The sequence below is a fragment of the Lampetra fluviatilis genome, chromosome 23 (genome assembly GCF_964198595.1).
Source record: "Lampetra fluviatilis chromosome 23, kcLamFluv1.1, whole genome shotgun sequence".
NCBI classification, from domain to species: Eukaryota; Metazoa; Chordata; class Hyperoartia; order Petromyzontiformes; family Petromyzontidae; genus Lampetra; species Lampetra fluviatilis.
The window spans coordinates 9,429,198-9,441,667 of NC_136297.1; the positions used below are offsets into that span (position 1 = coordinate 9,429,198).

The following is a 12,470-nucleotide window of genomic DNA, read 5'->3' on the forward strand; positions in this document are numbered from 1 at the left end:
GCAACACAAGCAATCATCATCAGGTATAATGAAATAGCGATATAAAATCTAACCAGAAAACTATAGACAGACATATAAGCAGACAGATATACGTGACTTTACCGAAAGAACCAAAGAATAATTCCTGCAGTCACGAAAGCTCCAAAATTAAGAGTGTGTTTTTCATTCAGCCTTTCGGTTTTAACTCCCAGCATGCATGCCTTCTGTCTGCACTTTTCAGTTTTCGTTCCACGATATCTGTCAGTGTTCAAGTGTCACAGCAGGGAACACGCGCATGCACTAATTGCACTAGCTGTCTCTTTTAAGCCACGTTGGTATGCTGCTTTGAAATGATCCAATTCAATTCCCACAAAAAAAACATTCCATTCTGCTTTCACTCACCCCTTTTTACACCGACGTTCACCCCATTCCACCTTCAATGATTGCCCTGTATATTACACCCACGTATAAAGTGCTCTGTTGTGCTGTCGATTTGTGTCCCACCAACTATTAATTCATGTTGTTGTACATGGCACTGTAAGTGGCATTTGTTTTGATCAGATGTAGGGCGATTCAAGCTGCCCTCTTTAGCTTTACGAGGTGAAAACGCGCGCATCCCTTGCAAAACCCGCCTCCTGTTTTTAGTGGGATTATGTCCTGGTTATGAATTTTAAAAAATATGACACTACCACTACTTCTGCAGCTGTCAACGAGCGTGAAGAACAAGAAGGAGGAGACCAAGCATACCAAGAAATTGCCCAACCGCGAATTGGGGATAAAATGCACTGCAGCATTCTAATGGATGGGACAATTTTTGTGACCAATCTGGAGAAATTACCCACGGCCATATTTGAAGAATACCCCCACCACCAAGTGAAAACATTATCCCCTATTAATGAGGCCAGGTGGCTCGGCGATTGGAGGGAGATGGAGCGGCTCGCAATCGGATGATCGCGAGTTCAAATCCTGGTTGGGTGGTTGACCCGGCCCATCATCGCTCCGCGGTCGATAAAGTGAGAAACCAATTTGTGGAGAAGTCAAAAGTGGCTGTCCTATGGATAGACTCGGCCCCCGCCATGTGAACGAGGAATCTACACCACTGGCTCAGGCCCGCAAGCAGGGAAGAGCACCAATGGCGTCAAAGCTCAAGTGACCAATACATTATTTTGACTTGACAACTGGCGTGGCCAAAGGCAATTAGTGACACACCTATACTGGGTGAGTGCCCTGTTTGACAAGGTTACGGAGTGCAACAATTGTGGTATGCAGTACAGTATAATGGGTAATATATTTACATTTACTATTTAGGAGTCAGTGTGACGAATGGAAAACGTTGTATTATCGCTATCACGATTGCCTAAATGAGCAAATCGCCCGGAATCCACCCGATACCGTCAGCCATCGCAAGCTACGCAGGGTTTGAGTCTGCACGGTGCTTGGATGGACGCTCGCCATGCACCAGCTTGCTGGTAGAGGCTACCGCGGGACTGCGTGGTGGGCAGCAGAGGGCAGCGCAGCAAACTCCATCGAACCACATTTCTATGCTTCCACGTCTAGTATGGTCAAATAATCCTGCAGCTACTCGCCGTGTCGGCATGCGGACTGTTGCTTGGAGCGAGTGATCCTTATGGCGGTTACCCCGGGGGCACCAAATAAAATAAAATAGCCGAGACAATTAAATATTGTATTTCTGGGACACTAATTTTTTCCCAGAGGTGTACTTAACTCCGCGTCTGGGGTACCAATCAATCCGAAATCAGTGCCACTCCGCGATGTCGAAACGCCAAACATCAGCATAACAAAATCCGTTGTCGAAAAAATCAACTTTGAAGAGTGCATCGTGTACAGCTCGTCGAGATGAGTCGATTGCCGCATCGCCGCCCATCAACAGACTAAAAATGACTGCATCACGGACATGATGCGAGAGTCGGGGTGACTACGGTACCCCGGGGTACACGCCATGAGGTTCACCTAATGAGACTGATCGAGTTTGGTGGTGTAGCTCGAGGCTGATGATGAAACAACGCACCGGGCAATAGCCCACACAAGACGCCTTCAAGATAATCCACGCTGACGTTAACCGCGGCACGCGAATCGAACCCAGGTTACCGGAGTAACACTCACCACCGCAGCACCCCCATACACTCACACAGCACACGCGTTGCGTGTGACGTGCATGGGCACGAGCGTGACGCCGCGGCGCATACCAAATGCAGGGCACACGCGCGTTCGACTATTCACATTGAATCACGACGGCTGCTATCGCTTTCGCTCTGCGCGTCCCAGCGAACGTCAACAAGTGGTTTGCTCAGCCGGCGAGAGAAAAACAAGAGACGAAGCACGTTGGGGGCAAAGTGTTGTTGGCGAGCACCTATGAAGGCCGGCACGGCACACGAGTGGGTGGGTGTGTGTGTGGTCGGCACCAGCACTACACCCGGCCGCCTTTGTCTCCCCAGTGGATTATGTTTACACATCACACCAGGTAGCTCATTTGAGGCTGAGTCGACCTAGGGGGAAGGCCCAGGACCGATTGAGACATCCGCCACCGGTGTTTGGCCGTGAGCGGGAATCGAACTCGGGTCGCCGGGTTCGTAGCGCAGCGCGCTAACCGATGCGCTACCGCTCACCTACAGCCTACACACACGTGTACGTTCTGACATAATACATGACAACAACCGCCATTCGAAGTGGCGGTGACGTCACCACGACGCTTGTGCCAGGCCAAGTGCACCTTGAGGCCACGTGACGTGTTGAACGCCCGCTGGCAGGAGGTCACGGGGCAGACCCAGGTGCCACGGGTCGACTGACCGAGATGACCGAGATGACTGGCTGATGCACCACCTGTGCCCCCTACTGTACCAACTTGCTGTGCTTTAGCCACACACACACATGACAGGCACATGCTTAGGCTGTGTACGGCCAACATAGCGCAGAACCACGTAATGCATAACAACCGCCGTTTGCCACTAAGTGGCGGCGACGTCACCACGGCGCTTTGTGCCAGGCTAGGTGCACTTTTAATTGGGTGGAAACACCGAATGAATAAACACTTGTCCACACACACACACGCTCGCTCGCATGGAACGATGACTGACCGCCTGTGTCTTTCCCTGCGTACCAAGCAGCAGCAGCAACAACAGGTGGGTTGCTCCAGTTACGCACATAACAGTGCAAAGACACACACACACATGCCACATGCGTGTGACATACCTGCTCCGTATGGCGCATCGAGCGCGTGGACACGCGTCCACACACACACAGGGGGGGGTGGCAGTGTCTCTTTGTCCCCGAGTACCCCGGCTAACCAACAACATCATTCCTCGCCCTAACACGTAAAAAATTAACCCGTAAAAACAAAGTTTTTCACTATAAATCCTTTATATGCGTGGCGGCTAGAGTCCTGTCGTCCTCTGGCTTGAGATGGCTGCCACCTATGGGTCAGATGATTGCCTGCCACCATTAAGCAATTGGTAATTAAATATAATAATTTTTTTCCTAAAATGTTGAAAATTTTGCAAAAAAATTTTCAAGAAAATAAATTGTCACGCACAACGAGTGTGTGTGCAAAATGTCAGCTCGATTGGATCACGGGAAGTGGGTTAAAAAAACGACCGAAAGATTTGCACGGTCGTAAGCGTGCAAGCAAGCAAGTGAACTTAATATAAAGGATTTAAAAAATACCCCCCCCCCCCTCCAATATATATAGCCTTAACAGACTGTTGGGGCAAAGTGCTGTCACACACACACACACGTTCCTTCCTGATCCTTCCGCATGCATTTGGACCCACGCTCTCCCCATTCGCACGGACTCATTCACGTTTCCTCCCGTGCCGCTGTTCGTTGTTGCTCGACGCGTGTTTACACACGCACGTGCCAATGGGCACCGACACGCACGGTCATGCCATTGCTTCGGCTACGCAGGGGCCCACAGCGCAAGGCATCGGGCGCATGCGATACACATTCGCGCGCACACCCGCACACTCTCTCGCAGGGAGATATGACTGCGACTCTCTCTCTCGCTCTCTGTGTGTTCCTTCTGACCACACCCAGTAATAGGTTATTGCTCAACCCACATATTACATGCGTCGCGCACACGCATTGTGCAGTGCGTGAAAGCCATGGTCGGCACGGGCCCACCGCGGTGCATGCGGTCAACAAACACTCGTGCAGGGAATTATAGCTCCCTGTGTGTGTGTATGTCTCTCTGCGTAGCAACAGCAATGGCTAGTTGGGTTATTGCTCGACCCACGTGTTGTCTACGGTGAGAACATGAAAACAACACGCGTGACACGTCCCCGGATCCCCGCCACCCATTCACGCGGAAGAATCATGGGGGGGGGGGGGGGGGGGCAAGAGGGTGGCCGTAGCTTGCGAGGAACCCAACAAACGAGCAAAACACAGGTGGATGTATCGTGGCCCATGTGTGACCGACATGCGTGACACATGCGTGTGGGTAACCCGTGACGCGGATCGTCACAGAGCATGTACCAGCGCATGCACGCACAGATGGATGGAGCCACCGCCACCACCATCACCATCACCACCATCACCACCATCACCACCACCATCACCACCATCACCATCACCACCACCATCACCACCATCACCACCACCACCACCATCACCACCATCACCACCACCACCATCACCATCATCACCACCATCACCACCATCACCACCACCATCACCACCACCGTGGTTCTTGCCATTCTCGCATGCACGTGGGGGATTTGTCAATTATGGAAGATTCCCGCTCTCGCTCTCTCGCTCCCCCTCCGCACTCCCCCAAGCAACAGGTTGCTGCTGCTGCTGCTGCATATCCCTGCCCTGAACGCGAGTGGCTCTTGCGGGGAAGAATACGTACAGACGAATGTTTGTGCGTGTGTGTGCGCGCGCGCACCGTACGTCAAACTTCCTTTGCACCGTGCTAATTCGGAGGTGCGGGATGGCTCGCATCGAACTACGCAACGAACCCGGCGACCCGAGTTCGATTACCCCCCCCCCTCTAGGTCGACTCGGCCTCAAATGAGTACCTGCTGGGGCATTGTAAACAGCGTCACCGTGGAGACAGGATGTGTGGTGCTGGTCGATCCATCCCCTCGTGTGCCGTGCTGGCCTTAATAGGTGCTCGCGAACAGCTTTTGAAATAAGACTTAACAGGTCTGTTAAGGCTACACCTGGACGAAGATCAGCCAGGCAGACTGTTGGTAGGCAAGCGCTCTTCAGCGAGCACCTATGACGGCAATCACACCCCCCCCCCGGGCCGGCCGCCTTTGTCTCCCCAGTGGTCTGCGTCGACCTATGGCTAGGCTTAGATGTTTAGCTATTTGCTCACCGATCTTGGGAATCGAACCGACCACTACGCCACCTCTTCCCCGTACGTCCGTACGCATCGACACAAAGACAAAGAACCGCCGTGTAGCCTTCACAGACTGCTGGGGCGAGTGCTGTTAGCGAGTAGCACCTATGAAGGCCGGCACGGCACACGAGGGGGTGGGTGGCCAGCACCACGCCCGGCCGCCTTTGTCTCCCCAGCGGCGATGTTTACACACCGCACCGGGTACTCATATCGAGGCTGAGTCGACCTAGGGGAGGCCCGGGACCGGTTCCAGGTGTTGGCCGTGAGCGGGAATCGAACTCGGGTCGCCCGGTTAGATACAAAGTCAATGATACGTGCATAAAACACACAAACACACACACACACAACCACATACACATTTATATAAACACGCGCACGCATACACAGGCAGCATCTGTTAGCGCTTTCAAATCACACGCCAGGTGAATACGTTGACATACACACGCACACATACCGATGCAGCACACACACACACGCTCAGGGGCTCGGGCAAATGACGGTGACATGTACATGAGCGCACTTGCATATACGCAATGTCCACACGCATGTAAAAATATATGCACGCTATGTAGGTTATAACATACGTATTGACACACCGTATACAATATCCACGGACATACCTAAGCAAGCGTGTCTGTGTGCAGACGTTCACGTACACACACGCACTCAAGTGTGCCATGGGTACATTCGATTACAGCTCATATCACATAGACCCCCCCCCCCGCTACGTATGAAATGACACGTGTACACACACGCCTACGCATGCATACCCCACACAAGAGCTCATTTGAGGCTGAGTCGACCTAGGGGAGGCCCAGAACCGGCTCAGAGGCACACACGCACACACACACGTACGAAGTTAACGTGCGGAGAGGGGAGAGGAGAGAGACAAAAAAACTCTGAACAGAATTATCCCCGGAGACTTTTGGGGGCAAGTCTGCGAGCACCTATTAAGGTCGCCTCTCTCATCTAGCACACGCGCAGATGTGTGACATAAACACACACGCACACACACACGCACACACGTACACGCACACACACACACACGCGAACACACGCGCACACACACGCACACACACGCGCACACACACACACGCGCGCACACACACACGCGCACACAAGCACACACACACGCAAACACACGCGCACACACACACACACGCGCACACATGCGCACACACGCGCACACACACACGCACACACGCGCGCACACACGCGCGCACACACACACGCACGCACACACGCGCACAGACACACACGCGCGCTCGCTAGCAAAGAGCTCCCGTACAAAGCACACGGGCTGCCCGGGACAGGTAAAAGATAGAGCACGGTGCAGAATTAAATAACCACAGCGTGTGTCCCTCTTGACGGGCTGTTGGAGAAAAGTGTAACGTCGTTAGCGAGCACCTATTGAGGGTGGCCAACACCGCGCCCGGCCGCCTTTGTCTCCCCAGCAGCAGCAGCACCGGACACATACACCCTTAACACGTGCACACACACACATACCGGGGCTGATGTTGAATCCCCCCCTCCTCCCCAAAGCAAAAACAACACACAACCACGAACCACACTCTCTCTTCCGTGCAGACAAACCTCACCGTGTTCCAAAGAACCGAGGCAGCTTCTCAGATGCCTCTTCCTCCACCGACGACGTTGCCGGATGATGATGATGGGGTGGGGGGGGGGACTTGAGGAGGGAGGAGGAGGAGAGCGCTGAGCTATTTGTGCGGAGGACGCACACCTCTCGTGCCACCAGCAGTCGCAGCTACAACAGCAGCAGCAGCTACAACAGCAGCAGCAACAACAGCAGCAGCAACAGCAGCCTGCGTGAAGTGAAAGGACGTGGGGGGGCAGTCTCTCTCTCTCTCGGGCGTTGCGACCACTGGACAAGCAGCAGCAGCAGCAGCCGAACTGAACGGCGCAGGCGCTACGCACAAACACACCAACGCGCGCGTGCGTGATGCGTGCGTCCACGTGTCTGTGTGTCGTACACATCTGAGCGAGTGTGCGCGTTGTTTGCTAGCGCGCCGCGCGACAAACCCCGGCGTCCACTCACCCGAGTTCGATTCCCGCCTACGGCTGTCGTCAACACAGCCGTCCCGGGTTTCCGCAACTAGGTCGACTCGGCCTCAAATGAAGCGTCTGGTTCCGGTGGTGCAGCCAAAATCGCCACTGAGCAAGTGGGAGGGGGGAGGAGGGCCCGGGCGTGGTTTGGTGGCCACCCACCGACCCCACCTCGTGTGCCGTGCCGGCATTCATAGAAGCTCGCTAACAGCACTTGCCCCACCCCCTCCTCTCTCACACACCCCCCACAGTCTGTGGAGGCTATACGGGGGATCTTTGTCTTTGTGTTGTGTACATTGGTGGTGGTGGGGGGGGGGAGCGGTGGCTCAGCGGTTAGCGCGACAAACCCGGCGACTCCCCGAGTTCGATTCCTGCTCGCGACCACTGACGGAACCGGTCTTTCTGGGCCTTCCCTAGGTCGACTTAACCTTTAAACGAGCACCTTCTGCGGTGTGCGTAAACATTACCGCAGGGGAGACAAAGGCGGCCGGTGTTGACCATTACACCCTCGTGTGTCTTGCCGGCCTGCGCTTCCCATAAAAGTCTGTTAAGGATCTTTGTCTTTCTGCCTGTCTGCGTGTCTGTACGTAAGTGTACACGTGTGTCTACATGGACGTGTCTATCTACATGTGTGTACATACGTATGCGTTGATGTGTGTGTAGGTGATGTGTGTGTGTAGCACTTGCCCCCTTACAGTCTAAGGCTATACGGGGGATCTTTGTCTTTGTAGATGCTGACACGCGCGTGTGACACGTGCGTGTGTGCGTACAGTAGAGCTACCGCCAGAAACCCGAACCACCCCGGTTCGATTCCCGGCCACGGCTAACAGCAGTGTCGATTATCATTATTATCTGAACCGTAGCCGGGCCAGGCTTTCACTATAGGTGCTCGCTAGCAGCACTTGCCCCTTACCAGCCGACTTGTGTGTTTAACCCTTTGTGTGTGTCTACATACGCGTGTATATTGCCCGTCTGTGTCAATGCATTAGGGGCCATCCATTGAGTAGGTACGCAAAAATCTGTCAAAACTTGACCCCTGCCCCCCCCCTTCCCTGTACGCACGCGGACTATTTACAACCCCCCCGCCCCCCACCTGCGTACGTACGCCTGACACCCCCCCCCCCCCCGAATCCTATAGAACGGCCGATATTCAATCCACGCAGAAACGAGCAATGCTGCATTCAAGAATTGCGTCGCGTACCTTGCAATCTTTGTTTTTTTCGGTAAAGTCACGTGGGTTAAAAAAGAAAACAAATAAATAAAATCACGACGTTTCGGAGGCAACGCAAGCTTCCGTCTTCGGGTGAAACCGTCACAGCAAAATTGCTGTTTCAAGTCACGAAAGCTTCAAATCTAGAATTGTGTACCTTGGCCACTTATTTTTGCTGAGCTGTGTGATAGCTGGCGGGCCGAGGCACGGTGGCACACGAGTGACACCTCTCCCACAGTCCCACCTCTCCCGGTGGTACTCGTTGTCTGACAGCTGGAGACACTGAACTATGGCTCATTTGAAGGCCAATGTAGACAAATTACACTGGTCAACAAAAAAAAACATTTCTTTCTGGCCTGGACTTTTGCAGCTGTTTAAGACTAATTTCAGGGTGCTGATTCCAAATCTGATCTCACATTTGCTCTATCACATCTCATTTTTATGCTATCGGCATACCCCATTTTCATTGATTTTACCCGAAATTAACTCTGTCACTTATGATTGCAAGTTGTTGCGAGCCAGTGACTGCTTTAGTGTTAAAATATGGTGCTGTATTTTTAGGATAGTGTCTTTATAATATCATGTTATGCAGATATACACATTTATTTAATGTTTTTTTTCTGCAGTTTTTATTGAAAATGCAATATTTGATATCTCAAAAACCTGATGTGATAGACAAAAACTGATGCAAGATTTGGAATCAGCACCCCAAAATTACATTAAAACCGTTGGAATACCTTATGCCAGAAAAAGTGTGTTGACCAGTGTTATTATCGAGGCTTCATCCCCCCCCCCCCCCGTTTCCTATGCGTACGTACATTGTCAGTAGCATACGCATTTGAGTAAACCCCCTCCATGCGTACGCACTAAATGGATGGCCCCTTACCTTCCTAACTATAACCGTGTTCAGGGGCCTCTCTGGGAGTTCAGCTCACGAGAAAAATATGTCCCCGAGTCTCCTACAGCTGGTGTTCGTTTGCTTTGACACCTGTGTGTGTGTGTACGTTTGTGTACGTGTGTGTGTACGTTTGTGTGTACGTGTGTGTGCACAGTACCGGTGTAAGCTACGAGAGAGGTATGCGCGAGGAGGCCTTCATCCAGCGGTGGATTGGCAAAGGCTGCAAAATTGGCGTCAACGCTGGCAAGCCACCTTTGAAGAGGTGGAGGTGACCCTCTCTTTGCCCCACCAATTTTGTCCACTGCGTGGGGGATAATGAGTGGGGTGTGGGGGATTTTAAAAAACGCCCCCAATTGTTTCTGCTGCCGCGCCGCGAGGTCAGATCTACCTGGCGACCTTTTGGATGTCAAGTCCAGTCATTCTCACCGTTATAACCACGGTGGCGTATAACCTGTGCATGCCTAAACGTACAACACCGGTTTCCAATCGCTTTATGCGGGTTTCGGTTTGTACGATTTCACGAACACGGAGCTTAACCAATTTTTTATCTACCCAAACTTCGCTATGTGCGGTGTGAATTCACTCATATGCGGGTCGGACGTGGGGCAACATTGTGTGTGTTGTGCGCGCCACGCGGCAGGCAAGAAGCCGTCTCCTCGTGCGATTTCGCTTCAAACGACCTCTTTTTCTATATTTGTTTGTTGTAAACGCATCTACCGCAATTAAATGCGAGGGGAAATATGTGCGTGTACTTAATTTCAGCTGGAGCTGTCCTGGGCTGAGCTTAGAAAACATTCCCCGCTTTGCCCGCGTGTGTGTGTGGATCTGTGATTGGCGAGCTAAGAACGCACGTGGCGCGTCTGTATCCACGTACCGTATTCTATTTAAAGCTTTTTAGCTGGAGGTTACGTCTTAGAATAATCTGGTATGCGCGCGTGAGAGAGAGAGAGATAGAGATGTGAGATCTACAAAACTTTATTGGCAGACTTTTTTTGGGTGGGGGGGGGGAGAGCCCATCTAAACTATCCAGTTGTTACTCTTAGTTATTTCGGTAAAGTCACGAAAGAACTAAGAGTATGAATCCTTGCAGTCACGAAAGCTTCAAATCTAGAATATCCAGTTGTTGTCTGTGAAATCAAAACAATTCGGTACTGTATGTATGTGTCTGCCTGCGTGCGTGTGTGTGGCCAACGCCTTGAAACGATGGGAACGAGTCTCAAATAATAGCCTGGGGTTCAACAGACCCACCTCGAACGATCTCATCTCTCTCCCTTTCTCTCTGTAAGCAGGCAAGTGGCGGCACTGTAGGCACATTCGCGTGCCTTGTGCTGGCTTCACGTGCGAGAGAGAGAGAGAAACGCTTCCCCTTTTTTATTATCAGTATAAGAAAGGCGTACACAGAGCGCTAACAGCCTTGGCATTGCAATAGGGATTTTTTTTTTACGTAAGTAAGGTACGAACGCCTCCTCGGATACAAAAGTACGCCGATCCACAATAACCCCGTATTACAACAATTTAACACGTAGGCTTTCGCGACGAATATTTATACGTAATAAAGGGGTTTTTGGGGGGGGGGGGGGGTTAGATCGCGTAAATATCGTGTCGTTAAACCCCACAATTAATAAGGTTTATCACACCCAGTGTGTTGGAGAGTAAACTCACAAGACTCAATATGTCGGGTGGTGGCGGGTTTTACAACATTTATATTTACGCGGTCCATACTATAAAAAAGTGTCTATTATGGAAGCAGCCAATGCTTCCTCCTTCATACGAGGGGGGGGGTGTGGGTGGCCAGCACCACGCCGACCGCCTTTGTCTCCCCCAGTGGCGATATACAATATTTACACAGCCATCAGGTGCTCATTTGAGGCTGATTCGACCTAGGGAAGGCACAGGACCGGTTCAGATAAATCGACACCGGTGATGACCGTGAGCGGGAATCGAACTCGGGGAGTCGTACGGTTCGTCGAGTAGCGTGCTAACCGTTGCACCACCACTCCCCGAACCTACCCTCACCGTTGCACCACCACTCCCACCTACCCTCACCGTTGCACCACCACTCCCACCTACCCTACCTCGTTGCACCACCGCTCCCCACACCTACCCTCACTGTTGCACCACCACTCCCACCTACCCTCACCGTTGCACCACCGCTCCCTGCACCTACCCTCACCGTTGCACCACCGATCCCCACACCTAGCCTCACTGTTGCACCACCGCTCCCTGCGCCTCCCCGCACCGTTGCACCACCGCTCCCTGCACCTCCCCTCACCGTTGCACCACCACTCTCCACACCTACCCTCACCGTTGCACCACCGCTCCCCACACCTACCCTCACCGTTGCACCACCGCTCCCTGCACCTCCCCTCACCGTTGCACCACCGCTCCCCACACCTACCCTCACAGTTGCACCACCACTCCCTGCACCTACCCTCACCGTTGCACCACCACTCCCCACACCTACCCTCACCGTTGCACCACCGCTCTCCACACCTCCCCTCACCAATGCACCACGGCTCCCCGCACCTACCCTCACCGTTGCACCACCGCTCCTACCCTCACCGTTGCACCACCGCTCCCCGCACCTACCCTCACCGTTGCACCACCGCTCCTAGCCTCACCGTTGCACCACCGCTCCCCGCACCTACCCTCACCGTTGCACCACCGCTCCTAGCCTCACCGTTGCACCACCACTCCCTGCACCTACCCTCACCGTTGCACCACCGCTCCCTGCACCTCCCCTACCCCCACCCCGGCACAATGGAGGGCACGACAAGGCGAGGCGGCGTGGATGTTTGCCAACACAATTCCTGTAGCAGCCGTTCCGGATTGTTTCGGCTTTCTGAAATTAACCGATGGCTGCCAACGCACATTATGCTCACGGGGAGGGCGAGTGTACATGTGTCTCTCCCCTGGGTCGACTCAGCCTTGAATGACCTAATGTCCCCGGTGCGGTGTGT

General features: G+C 53.0%; 1 protein-coding gene across 1 annotated transcript in view; it reads right to left on the bottom strand.

Moving 5' to 3' along the window:
- LOC144940739 (BAI1-associated protein 3-like) overlaps positions 1-7,582 on the bottom strand; it is an 88,298-nt gene extending 80,716 nt beyond the window's left edge. Inside the window, 1 exon segment of the mRNA XM_078867113.1 lies at positions 7,395-7,582. The gene's annotated coding sequence lies outside the window, so the exon portion shown is untranslated.
- Positions 7,583-12,470: the final 4,888 nt, after the last annotated feature.